The following is a 13,642-nucleotide window of genomic DNA, read 5'->3' on the forward strand; positions in this document are numbered from 1 at the left end:
TGTTTTGTCATACGATTTCACAACTACTTCCTTAAGCATAATAGAGAATATCGTGAGTCAAGTATTGCGAAATATGATATATATAACTCAAGATTAAATTTCTGGATATGATGATAACATAAAGTTTTTTTCCCATTGAGACAGAAAATAAAAGATGACGAAGCAGAAAAATGTGTTTGGCGTGACAAACACGATCCTTCTTCTTACTTTGCTTCCTAAAAGGTGTTACTGCCAACTCAGAAGAACCTTTTATTGAGTCTGAGATTACCTGAGGTGGTTTTTCCAGTTCATTCTTTTCTCCTTCAAACACTTTATTTTCCACTAGACGGTCGATTTCAAGCAAAACTATTAAAACGTCCGCACTTTAGAGAAGAATTTAATTTTATAATTTAACTTTTACTTAGCTTTTATTTTTACGATGAAAGTAAGTGTATATATATATATATACTTAACACACATTTGATATACGTATCTTAAATTTTTTACTTGCTTTTGCAAATGGAGAAAATTTTATTATGCATATAAATAATGCATGTTTAAAATGTGTGAATGCCTGTTCAAAATGAGGGTAAAAAAGATTTGTTTTATAGAGTTTTATATGTTAACTTTATATATTTGTACAAATTAATCGCATAAATAAATAAAGACAAAATGTAATAGAGAAAAGATTCAACAAATGGCAAAAATGCGACAAGGATTTTACATACATACATTTTTAAGTCTTTCTTTATTATTTAATTTCTAATTATTTTCGTAAGAAATTATTTTGTAGAACTTGCATCTTACTATTACGTCTAAGACTGCATGCTTTAATTAACATCGCTCAATTACGTAATTCGAGTAATTAGAATACAAGAGCAAGAGAACGAAGCTCGGAATTCAACAGAGATATATATGTATATCTTCAACATCTTCATTAACAGAGACGACTATTTTTCTTAAAACACGAAGAGTTACATGACAAAAGTTCTCCATCAATTATGTATATATCACATATCTATTAAAAACTATATCAAAAGTAAAATTCGAATAAGCAGGTCGAGGTATAATCTACAAATGTAAAAGTGGAATTAGTAATACTTGAATATTTATGTCAGTAAAAAATTGCCTTTTAATTTTTAATAATCGTATTTATATTTCACAAAATTTTTCAGTCAAAGTACTGCAATCTGAATTATTGAAGAGCGAAAAATATCATAAATGCTGAACAATTTCTAGATGAATAAATTTGAATGTTTAAAATGGGATTTTTGTACTATTTAGTCATTTCACTGTAAAGCAATTAAAAATAGTTACGAGAAAACAACCATGAGAAAATTTGAATTGTTTCTTTTAACTAAGTTTATTGAAAATTAATTTTAATTAAATTATATTTTCATATATACAAAGAATATTAATATGATATAAAAAAATTAGATTTTTTTATATAAAACATTCATGTTATTTAATTCTTGATATAATATGCATGTTTTGATTTCCTTTACCTAGATATAGAAACAAAGTTCTCCGAAAGCCTTCTAGATTCAGATCAGAGGTAACATGACGCAGGTAACGATATGTCATTCTAATGTCAATTTTGCGTTACGAGCCATTAATACTAACAAGAAATAAAAATATAGCATAACAGCTCATCGTGTACTGTCGATATCATGCATTCGTTGAATTGAAAAGTTTGCCAATAGCAGGCGCGTTTGAAATATAATTCTTGATACAGAAAAATACATCGCGTGCAGTTCTTATTGTCTGCAATTTTGTTGTAAATGCAAACATTATATAAAGAAGAAGAAAAAGAAGAAAGCGATTTAGATTAATAAAATTTTGATTCTACAAATAGAAATTACATTAAATATAAAATACAAAATTCTTTTTAAAATCTCTAAGAATTGTATACAATATAATTTTCTTGCATTATTTTTAAATTTTAAATTTATTAATATTTTTCTATACCATCTATTTATCCAGTTTTATCATTCACCGCACACGCTAGAAATGATATATGATAAATAATGTATGATTTCAAAACAAGTTAAATTTTAATATTAATTTTATTTATTTGTGAATTGACATGCTATGTTTAATGCGATATTCCGGTATTATAAAATTCAATGCAAGCGATATAAAAGATTGTAACATTAGTGAAATATTTTATTTTTATTTTTTGCACAATCGTACGTATATATTCATGTTACGCAATACACGTGTCTTGAAATATTCAACGAATCTTTGTTTGCTCGCGTTTCTCTTTGCTAGTTGAAATTTTCAGTTGTTATCTGTACCTATGTCCCAAAACAATACAGGAGCATCAATCTGAAAGTTTGATGCAAAAATATTAACAATTTTTCTGTATCATAGAAACTAATCTCGACTTTACCCTTAATCCTTGAAATGTTTATCAATATATAAAGATCGTTTTCTTTTTAATTTTGAATCTAAACGGTTTTTAACAGTAATTTTTAATTTTCAACTTTACTGCTGATGTATTGGATGCTAAACAAACATTTAAAAGTTGTTATAAAAAAAATCTATTATATTATATCTTTATAGTCATTAAAAAAAAGTAAATGCCAAATAAATCAATGCACAATCTAAATTCTTGATTTATCAAAAAATTTATATTTCGAAAAATAATACAAAGTCTTTTTTCTTAATGTTTATATGTATATATAAATTTATTTGATAATCTTCAAAATGCGAAAACAGGAAATGTAGCAGTTTCTATACGCATATTATTGTTGTCCGCGACGACGCAATAAAAGGAGCGGAATTTTTCATATACGTACTTCAACATTACTTCATGTATCTCGAGTTGTTTTCCCGTCGTCGACGTCTCTCCGATGACGACAAGGAAGTTCAAGGTTTTACGGCGTCGCGAGATGCCGCCAGGCCGGCACCATATCGCGACCACGGCCAGAAGAACCGCATTAGAGAGAAAAGGGGGATGGAAAATAAAAAAAAAAAGAAAAGAAAAGGAACGCCGACCCGAATCTGACGATGGTCGAAAACGAGGGGAAATCGTTGGTACCCGCGGGAATTCGGTTGCCAATCGAACGTGAAGGGACTCTGTGCCTCGAAGGCGATTTGTAAGAATAAAGCTTCTGATTGAACTACCCGTACCTCCATCGTCGTTTCTGATTATAACTAAAAAAAAGGAAAATGTTCATTCTGCCATAAGGATATAGTGACGTAAGAGAGATAGCATTTATGATCGGAAATAATAGCGAATTATTCTCATTCCCGATTTAAAGGATAATTAAAAGAATCAATCACGCATTATCTTTGGTCTTTCACTGAAAGTGTAATTAAAGAAGTAATTGAGTATTGCTTTCAATCTCTGATTAAAAATCGTTACGAAATATTATCCATAAATCCTTATTAAATCGCGCTTTCTTTAAATAAAAACATATTAAATAATAGATATATTTTTTAATAATAGAATATTATTAAAAATCTGCTTTCCTATATATGTGTTTTTATCAAGACTGTACATCTTTTTTAATTTGAATGTAAAATGCATCGTTAACAAATATAAAATATCTTGTAAATATTCGCGTATGCCTTTAATTTCATACTTTTCATGCCAGTTCTTGTTACAAAGCATGTTGCAATGAGAAATACAATACGTTCCATTAAAAGATTAGCACATTTTTATCAAAAATATTACAATACGTTCCATTAAAAAATTAGTAAGTTTTTATCAAAAATATTTAATTAAAAACGGTTGTTACACGCGTTTATTTTATTTATCTCTTTTATTTATTTAAAACAAACATCACATAGTAAATATTTTTTGCAAATTTAATTTTACAATTAAAAATGTTGCAAATTAAATTGTAAAATCATTTTTATTACTAAATTGAATATCTCGTTATTGCAGTTTGAAAGTATAATTAATTTATTCTGTTTCTAGCCGACTTAAGAAAAACATTTCTCACATAATTATTTATTTGTATACATTAAAATGTAACATTTATGACTTATTAAACAGACATAACACGCTGTTAATTAATAATTGCGTCTAATGATTATTATTATACGTAACTGCATAATGATGACGCTGCAATATGAAAAAGCAAAAGGATTCTTGATATTTTAACGAATGCATGTTTGTAAATTAGAATTTATTTGCCACGCATTTTATTATACATAATTTTAACATAAATATATGTGTTTGTCGATTGATGTGTGGTAAATAAATTCCGTGTAGAGTAAGTTTTTCAGTTCTACCTACTTATGAATGATGCTATCGAATATCGTTATTAATATTGTATATCAAAATCAAGTTTTCAATATCCGCCTCGCAGATAAAGTTGCAGATTATAACAAAAATCATCAGCTCGATTTTAAACAAAATAATTTCCGCGATCTTTTTAGCGGCATTGTCAGCATTCGCTGCATATACTGATATTGTATCGTATTAATGTAAACAATCATTTTATAGAATTATTTATCAAAATGTAAAAGTATATTGCAATAATAATTTTAATAATTTTTTTTTAAATAAAATACACATATTGTAATTAATTTTTTCTAGTGATTTGGCCGCATAAAAAAAGCATTCTGCACTTATTTGCTTTAATAGTGATTAATCGATTACCTGCAAGCTCATCAACGAATGTGCGAATTCAAAGCACGAGGTAATAAATTAGCGTTCTTAGTCTCACTTGGAAAGCTACCAATCGACCGGAACTAATTAATTATAGCGGTGGAGATGCAAGACGCAATAAATCGATTGTCGCAGTTTCGCACTTTCATTATTGCCTCAGTACTTTACTTTGCACCTAAAACTACCGCTACATCAATTTCGGGTGCTTAACTGGCGACGACGTTTGTAATTAAAAAGTATCGGAATGCAACTACGATAAGTTACGATATGAACTCCGGCAAAAAAATTGCGAACCGCGAGACAAATAGGAGCAATAGCAAGCATTGGCATGGAAATATTAACTCATGAAGGGAAAATCAGTCCTTAGCATCGTTTTCCATTAAAGCTGTCCCATCTATTATTTTCTTGAGGAAAGCAAATATTTTTCTAATAAATAAAATAAAAAGTATTTAGGAGGGATTTAATCTAACATTTCCTTTTTAATTTAATATTTACAAATAATAATATGTAATACAGAATAATAAACTGCAATATCTAGTATCTTCCAATTCTATGTTGCTTTAAGCATATATTTTCTTAAATATATTTTTATAATTATTTTGCGCGAAGAAAATAATTTATAAATCTTATTACTTGGTGTTTTAAAATTATGAGTGTAAATAAACTTTTAATCTACCATTGTAAATGTTGATATATATGATTCGGCATACAGATAAATGATATCGTTCGTATAACAAAGCCGAATCGGCGCTGAGATAATGCGAATGTGCTGTTCACGACTATCAGAGTTTCTCTCTATTTAACCGATTCTGCAGGTATAGAAGAAAATGACCGAGAAGCACGAAATGCCAACTCAGATGAAGAGTCCGAGAGGTAACCGAGTTAATTACTTGTAGGAATACAAATAGAAATTGTTTATCGACATTTCATCGACAAAAAGTACTCTAGGATTCTTAAAATTGACGAGCAATTGACTAAAAAGAATGAATTTGTCACATATGTATACAAATATATAATAGATTCTTGTTTAATAAATATATTTATAAGTTAAAATTATAATTCAATTTTAATATCTACAATAAATAGAACAATATTTATAATACAGAATATTTATAATACAGATAATAAATAACTGTTATTTAATTTTACGACTTTTTATTACAGTCTCATTTATGTCGCAACTCAAGCTTGAAAAAATGTAAAAGGCTTTCTTATGATCGCGAAATACGCGTCTATTTTAATATGAAAGACTTCGAAACGAGATTCAAAGATTTATTGAAGGATTTTATAATGACAGTCGCATAAGAAGGAAGCAGGAAAATCTTCGATGCAGCACGTCGCAGGAAATTTAAATGTGAGTATCCGATAGAATTTTAGGATAGAGATAGAGAACGAGAGAGTAAGAAAGCGAAAGAGAGGAAAAGGAAGATCGAACTTGGTTGCCGAGTCGAAATTAAAACGTTTCTTCGTAAATGTAAAGCGTAATTTAACTTTCTGAACCGTGGATCTCAAAGCGATAGTCGCACGCCGAGCGTCTAATTATGGATTATACAGAAGACAGAAGACAATGGGGGAACAGGTGTTCACTGTGAGTAATCTCGAAAACGAACGGTTTCTTCGATTGTCTTACCTCTCAATACCGGAAAAATCTTCGAGCGGAATAATATTCCGATAATCCGGCCAATCAACTTGAAGGAAAGCACTGTGCAAGATGTAACTTAATAACCGGTATTTCAGAAATTCTCGGCTTTTATTCACGTTTTATAAAAGTACACGAAATTTTTATTGAATCATACGGCCGAGCTAATAAAAGAAGATGTAATGAAAAGATGTTTTAATGAAAACAGAGGCGAGAGGGTGTAAATTATATTTGCACATCTGTTATTTCAAAGCAAAATGAGATCATTCAAAGTATAATATAACATTTTTATTTTGTAACGTGAAAATGTGTAAGGTGAGATGCAGCAATGTGAATATTTAGAACAGGATAAAAATAATTAATTAGGTTTATAAGTTGCAAGAAGAATTTTTAAATATTTTTCGTTGATTGATTTCTTCAGCAAGGAACAAAATATAAATCGTGCGAATTTTAACAAACGAGAGGGCAGAAATACATTTCATTGGGATAAAAGAACATTGGATTATCATCCTCTTGCGGCGAGGAAGATCCAGCAGCGAATCTCTTCACGGAAGTTGTTGGTCAACTTGTTAAAGGAAGTGAAGAAATGACTGCCATCGCGTAGAACGCACTCGAGCGACTTGGGTAAATAAAACATAGCGCAGGGTTCGACAGGCTGATCTCATCGCCGAAATGACTACTTCTTCCACACCCCGCCCGACAATATCAGCCTGCTAACCCTGCCTGTTCTGATGAAAGTTCCGCTTTCCGGATTTACGGGTGCACGTGTTCTTATCTTTATTATGTTGTTGATATTTATGTGGTACAGTAGAATAATATGAGTCGAACGTAAATATTTTTGCATAAATAAAATTACACAGAATCAAAATATTAACTTATTCGTATAAATGCTCGCGGGATGCAAGAAAAAAATTAAATGGATAGCGCAATATTTTCGCATTTGTCTACAAAAATCGAAACCTTCGATGATATCTTCGAAATGCATATGGTAGAGTTGATATTTATAGAAGCACCGTCCATCGTGTTTTAATGGAGCTAACAGAAAAATAACGCTTTCCGTAACATTTTGTCATGACTTTTCGGCAAATTTATATACGTTGCTGTCGAATATCCGCAAATCCGATCCTCTTGGAATTTCATCTCTCGTCTCTCAATCGTCTTCGAGATAGACAAGTCGCGATAGACGATACTCTGAAATATAATTCGGTTACTTCTCGTCCGTTTTAGATGCGGAATCGTTTAGCTGCGTATGCTCGATCTATTGGTATTCGTGTCTGTCTCTCGTGAAGCACTCTTGGGCACAAACGATCCACTCGGAAAATGGGGCGAAACTTGGTCATCTGGAGTACTTCCTCTTCGGTCGAGCACTATAGTTTGATGCATGCGACAGTCTGTTATAATTACTAGAATTTCAGGCACACAATGCAGAATTGTGACCAGTGCTTTACATGGATAATCGACCTCTTTAACAATTTAATTCACCAAAGTTCTGCACATGTACATATATTTGGCTTGTATACTTAACATTAATTGCATCTGTCTGATTTTCATCTTGTAATAACAAACATACATTATCGATCAACATCTTGTTAGGCGTAAAAGTTAGAATGAGACTTAACGAAGTCGTGAGGCAAGAGAGAGAGAGAGAGAGAGAGAGAGAATAACGTTGATCACTTACTTTTATTAAAATATATACTAATTCAGAATTTTTTGTTTTCTATTTGCATTAAATAGAGATTTTTCTCAAAAATTGATCTAATAATATATATTTTAATGGAAGATAAATTAAATATATATAATTTGCTTTTTTAATATTTATTGATATTTATTATAACAACATATGTATATTTAAAACTTAACAAACGTTAGTTGGCGAGTAAGTCTGCGATGCTGGAGATGCAACGATTCACGTCTTGCTACAAATGTTACAGACTTACGCGACTTTATTCTTCTTTGTAACGTCGAGGACACTCGGGTCAGGCAGGCAGCCAGAAACTTACAGCGAAGAAAAATAGATAGTTTTGAGAAGTCGGTGACATTTTCTGTTCTCTTTTTATGATTTTTGCCCTAGTGTGAGTGTCTTTTATTATTTATTGAAGGAACTATTGCATACAAAAAATTAATATATAAACTATGTAAGTTTTTATGTTCACAAAAGTCACAGATACCCCATGACTTCCTTTAAATCGTAAATAATAAATTTCACAATTTATATTTTTTGTAATATTTATAATATTATTTATTATATAATATTTATTTTTTAAATTTTGTAATCTATATTTTACATAAAAAGATTGAAAAAGAGAGGAAATAAATCTTACAAGAAGAGTAAAATTTACTATTCCATTGATTTATTTAATCCGGAAAAGATTCAACGATTTTTTCCCATTTAAGATATGCCAATGAAGATTTGTACAATTGTAACAAATCCATAAGCGCGTTTCGTAGGGATTTGCAAATCTGGCAAGAGGATTCTCCAAGGAGGAGGATTACGCCCGCCCGCATCTGGTTATCAAGTTAGGCCGGATTCATGGTGCTCTTTCCCTTTTTTCGCACCGATATTCTATCTCGCCACCGTTTTCATCATTTCTCAAGTTCTAATGAGTTCCCGTGACAATCCGATCAAGCTCGCTACTTATACATAAGCATGCATGGGAATAAGAAATAGACTTATCACGCATACAAGTAGACTTTTTATGCGTGTATATTGTGTTCATGTCCGTGACCCGTGGTATTTCACGAATGTTCTCCACATAAAAGTCAGTTTTATCGGATTTGTCGCGAGGCAGAAGTCGCGGAAAAATTTTCAACGTATTTCGCCATATGAGATTTATAGTTCCCAACGGATAGGATGTGACTGAATGGCATATATTCGCCGAAAAGACGACGGCAGAAAAAGTATTTGCACAAATAACGACAATTCAAACGAAATCGATTCTTTATCTAAAATGAAAATAGTCTTAATCATATTAATATTAACAATTATAATAACGTTACTAACATTTTTAAATGAATTATTTCTATAAAATAATACTGAGAAAAAAAGAGTTCAGCATTTTAATTTTGAAAGTATGATTTGCTTTGCCATTTTTTGCAATAAAAATATATGTGTCGCAATTCTCTTTAAGCGGAAAAATTTGCACTTTACCGGCCGTACTTTGTCAAGCACGGGCCATTTGCCCAAATATTGTCGTCGGTTATCGCGATAGGCAAAGAAAGCTTAAATCACGACAAACGATTCAAAGGCGAGCAATGAAAGTCTGGCGCCATCGTAGATTTTGGCCTAGACACTGTGACCCTTAATGCTACAAAGTAGAAGTCGAAGTATCTGCATTGGCGCAAGATACAATGTAATGCAGTATGCTGCATGCCGCATATTAGGAAACACTTCTGAATATAATCGTACGAAATACAAGAAACAAGTGAAAGTCATTATCGATGAGAGATCTTACTTTTCATGCGAAGAAAAATTCGAGAGATCTCGACGAAAACCTTTTACTAAAAATATGATTTTTACGTTCATATAAAATATATATTCCTTCTTTTATACGGTGTATTTTACTCTTTTTTATTATTTTTTGCTATTTTATTTGTAAAAAGAGCAACATCAAAAACCTAGACGAAATTTTTAAGTTCTATTCACAGATGTACGCTTCATTATTTCAAATGTAAGTTCTCATTCCTTAACATATTATAGAAATGTAGATCCTCGGCAGCAGCCTTGTATAATTAACATCTGTAGATTTTAAACTTTATATTTAGATTCATTATTCAGGATAATTGTGCACATTTATACAAAGCAAAGCATTTTCTCTTTTCCGCGTATTAATTAAAAAAATTAAAATAAATTAAAATTTTGTAATAGAATAATAAATCATAAAATGAATGATATTTATACTTTTAATTTGTGAAATTAATAATTGTCCTTTTTAATATACGGCATGATTTTTCACTAATAACGACATTTAATTAAATTTTTAATTTACAAATGATTAATCCATTGCCCATTAGCTTTAACCTCAATATTTTATCTATTGCTTTGATTTTAAAATATACGCAATTTGCTATTGTAATTAATTGAAATTTTAATTAAATATGCACCTGGCAAACTATTCGTAATTTGTATCTGTAATCTCTTTGTCTTTATCACAATTAACAAAGCGTTATACGACAATACGCTTTTCGTCGAGAGTCGTCCGTCGACATCCTCGTTGAATGCAGCTGCAAGCACAAAAACGAGAAAAAAATGCTTTTCTTGCATCGTAGACTAGAACGGATCTCTCAACAGGACGAGCTAGCTTTGTACAAGATCAGCAGACTCAACTCTTAACCAGAAGAGACGAAATATTATACTTTCGTCGCGTTTGAAATCAAAGGAAAACTAAAATACACAACTCATAAATTAAACATATTAAAGAAACTGTTCGATTGTAACTATAAATAAAATAACACATAGTTATTTTAATTGTCAATAAAGTAAAATGTATAAAAATATTAAATATTAAAAGAAAATATTAAATAAATAAATAAAAATGTATTTTAGATAAATTAAAAAAAATATAAATATTACTATTTATAAATAATTCTCAAAAAAATTCTCTCTCTCTCTCTCTGCCTCTCTCTCTCTTTCTCTCTTTCTCTCTCATTTTGTGTCTGAAATGCTCGAAAATTTTGTCGCTTCAAAACGCTTTGGCTGTCATCGTCGTGAATTATTCGCCGGCGATATTTACGCGCAACTGATTATCGGCGAAATCGCTCGTTATAAACGATGCGACGGTGCGTTGCAATGCGATGCAATCAAGCGCATTGTAGGATATGGATCAAGGCCCAGTGTGCCGATACTTATCCAGTAGACATTCCGATATTGCAATTCAGCATTTTGCACCGACATCCGATTCCTTAGTCTTTTCCGCGTTACTCTCACACGCATATTCGCCCTTGTATGCATATTATGTTAGCATATATATATTTTTGTGTCCATGCATTACCGAGAAAAAGCAAGGTATCGCTACAAGGTTTGATAAACTACCGACGACGCTGGCAAATAAATGCACGCTATACAAGAAGGCGCGTTATTTGCATGAAAATTGTCGGGTGTTCGATTATTGATATTCTAGGTCGAAATCTGAATTATGTATCGCGCCGTTCTCTATTTAGTTATGCATGCATCTAGAAAATAATTTATTTCCTCTATGATTTATAAATGATACTTCAAACGCATTGATTGTGCTTATGTTAGCTTTTATACGTTTATTATTCCATGCACCGCGCTACATGTCTTATAATTATACCTCATCTTTTCTTTCTTTTGAGATATCAGTAATTGTCATTACCAATGTCTATTTGATAAATCGATCAGATATCATTGCATTCCTTTTAATCTCACATTCACTTCAAAAATGATCGATATTTGATCGCAATCTGCAAACATGTGAGCACACATCATAATTCAATATAGATGATACATGTCATCAAATTCCTTATTACAGTTGATTAATTACATTGTATTGTGTGCTCGATCTGTCAGTCATTTAACTCGAAAACGGCATTTGCATTGTAATACGTGCAATAAAGTTAATTTATTTCCAATTTTTAAGTTTTTTACATTATATAATAACTTTATTCTGTATAAGAAATAACTGTGTTGTATTTACAATATAATCACAAAGAAAGTAATTTCTTAAAAATATATATTAATACAGTATTAACTTTTTTAAATTTTAAAATCAATTTTCTCTACAAAATAAAATCTTGTACAAATAAATTATATTCTACATTTTTTTATTTACTTTTCCACGAGAAATCGTCTCCTTTTTTTTTATCAAATTACGTTTCGTGACCTACTCTCATGTAATATTGCATCTTTTTGTGCGTTTAAACTGTTGTGTCTTTCTATAGTAAATTGTTTAAAGTAAAAATAATTTCATTAAAATAAAATGTACAAAGAAAAAGCTTTATATTGAACGTGCGTGTAATTGAAATATACATATTTTTTGATAAAACAGAAATAAAACATCACACATCATTACAAATTTGTTTTTACAAATTATTTCTGTAAAGTGTCTTGATCACGGGAGGAATTTAAACAAAATTAATTACAATGTGATAACAAGTACGCTTTAATAGCCGCGTTCTGTTCAGTTATTCGCGAACCATTTGTTTATAAATATATTTAAAAATATGTTTAAAAACTACCTGTTGTTTTTATGCTCTATAAATTTCAACTTCCAACAGTTACATAACCGAATTTATAATCTGTACAATTAATTTTTGATCTGGCATAATGCTGAAAAAAATTCGGGGAAATATCTGTTTAACCTCTGGAAAATGTCCATTATCTGAAATTCACGGACGCTTAATTAAATAGTGGCATTTTAGGTATCAAAATATAATATTTAAATTTAAAAAAATCTAATTTCATAAAAATGCTTTAGCAGCATGTTTACAAAAAAGCTTTTACAAGCGTTTCTCTGTAACGAATATAAAAATGTATGAAATCTCCCGAATAATTTATAATAAAATTTTATGATAAATATCCTTATGTGTAAATTAGAATTTTTTCTTGTACATGTGTAAAATAAAAATAATCAATCATTTAACTCTTTTAATATTTATACATAGTTATAAGTTTTTTCAAATTTTAGTATATTTTCTCTCTTTTTCTCTCTCTCTTTGGATTCTAAAATCTTATTAAGGTTTTAAATATTTAAAAAAGTTTTTAAATCACATTTTTAAATTTTATTTTTATTCGCAAAAATCTTTTAGTTTGTTTGCAACCATAGTAATGATTCTGAAGCCATAAGGAGCAATTGTATCGCATAAAGAATGATCACACATAGCGCATTGTTGTAAAAGACAACGACAAATATTCGGTAAACGACCGCACAAAACTCTCCACTCTTTCTTATCGCCTTCGTTTATCGTTCTCTGTGTTATGTCAGCCCCCTATTACAGCTCATCTCGCGGTCATGATAAATATGTGAATAAAACGCGCATGGAGCACCCTCGGTTACAGCATGTTTCACGTAAACGCCGTAACGGCCGGTAAGACATTCTGCGGGCGTCTTACGATCGTGCCTCAAATACGAGCTCTACTTCTGCTTGTCGTGAGAAAATGCAGTCATGGTCGTCAAGGGGAATCTTTGGTGCACGTGCACCAAGGTATTTCGGGTGCATGCATGTGCATGAACACGCCGCCGATCTCGCCACGTGATGAGTTATCTCGTTTCTCCAGTCTGCACGCGAAAATCTTATTGTTGCCAGCATTCGAGCCAAATGGAAAAATCAATGCTAGGGATATTGCTGCACTGAAAGAAAACAAATCAAAAATCTTGGGAACAAAAAGGTACGCGAAAGTACTTGATATAAAGTACGATAACGAATCCGTCCATTTTATCAGA

General features: G+C 30.8%; 1 protein-coding gene across 4 annotated transcripts in view; it reads right to left on the reverse strand.

Annotated features, from left to right (window-relative positions):
- LOC145976753 (glutamate receptor ionotropic, kainate 2) overlaps positions 1-13,642 on the reverse strand; it is a 149,047-nt gene that overhangs the window by 117,308 nt on the left and 18,097 nt on the right. The gene's annotated exons all lie outside the window — the stretch shown is intronic.

The sequence above is a fragment of the Camponotus vicinus genome, unplaced genomic scaffold (assembly GCF_025532165.1).
Source record: "Camponotus vicinus isolate PSW18456_S1 unplaced genomic scaffold, iyCamVici1.0 SCAF_9, whole genome shotgun sequence".
Lineage (NCBI taxonomy): Eukaryota > Metazoa > Arthropoda > Insecta > Hymenoptera > Formicidae > Camponotus > Camponotus vicinus.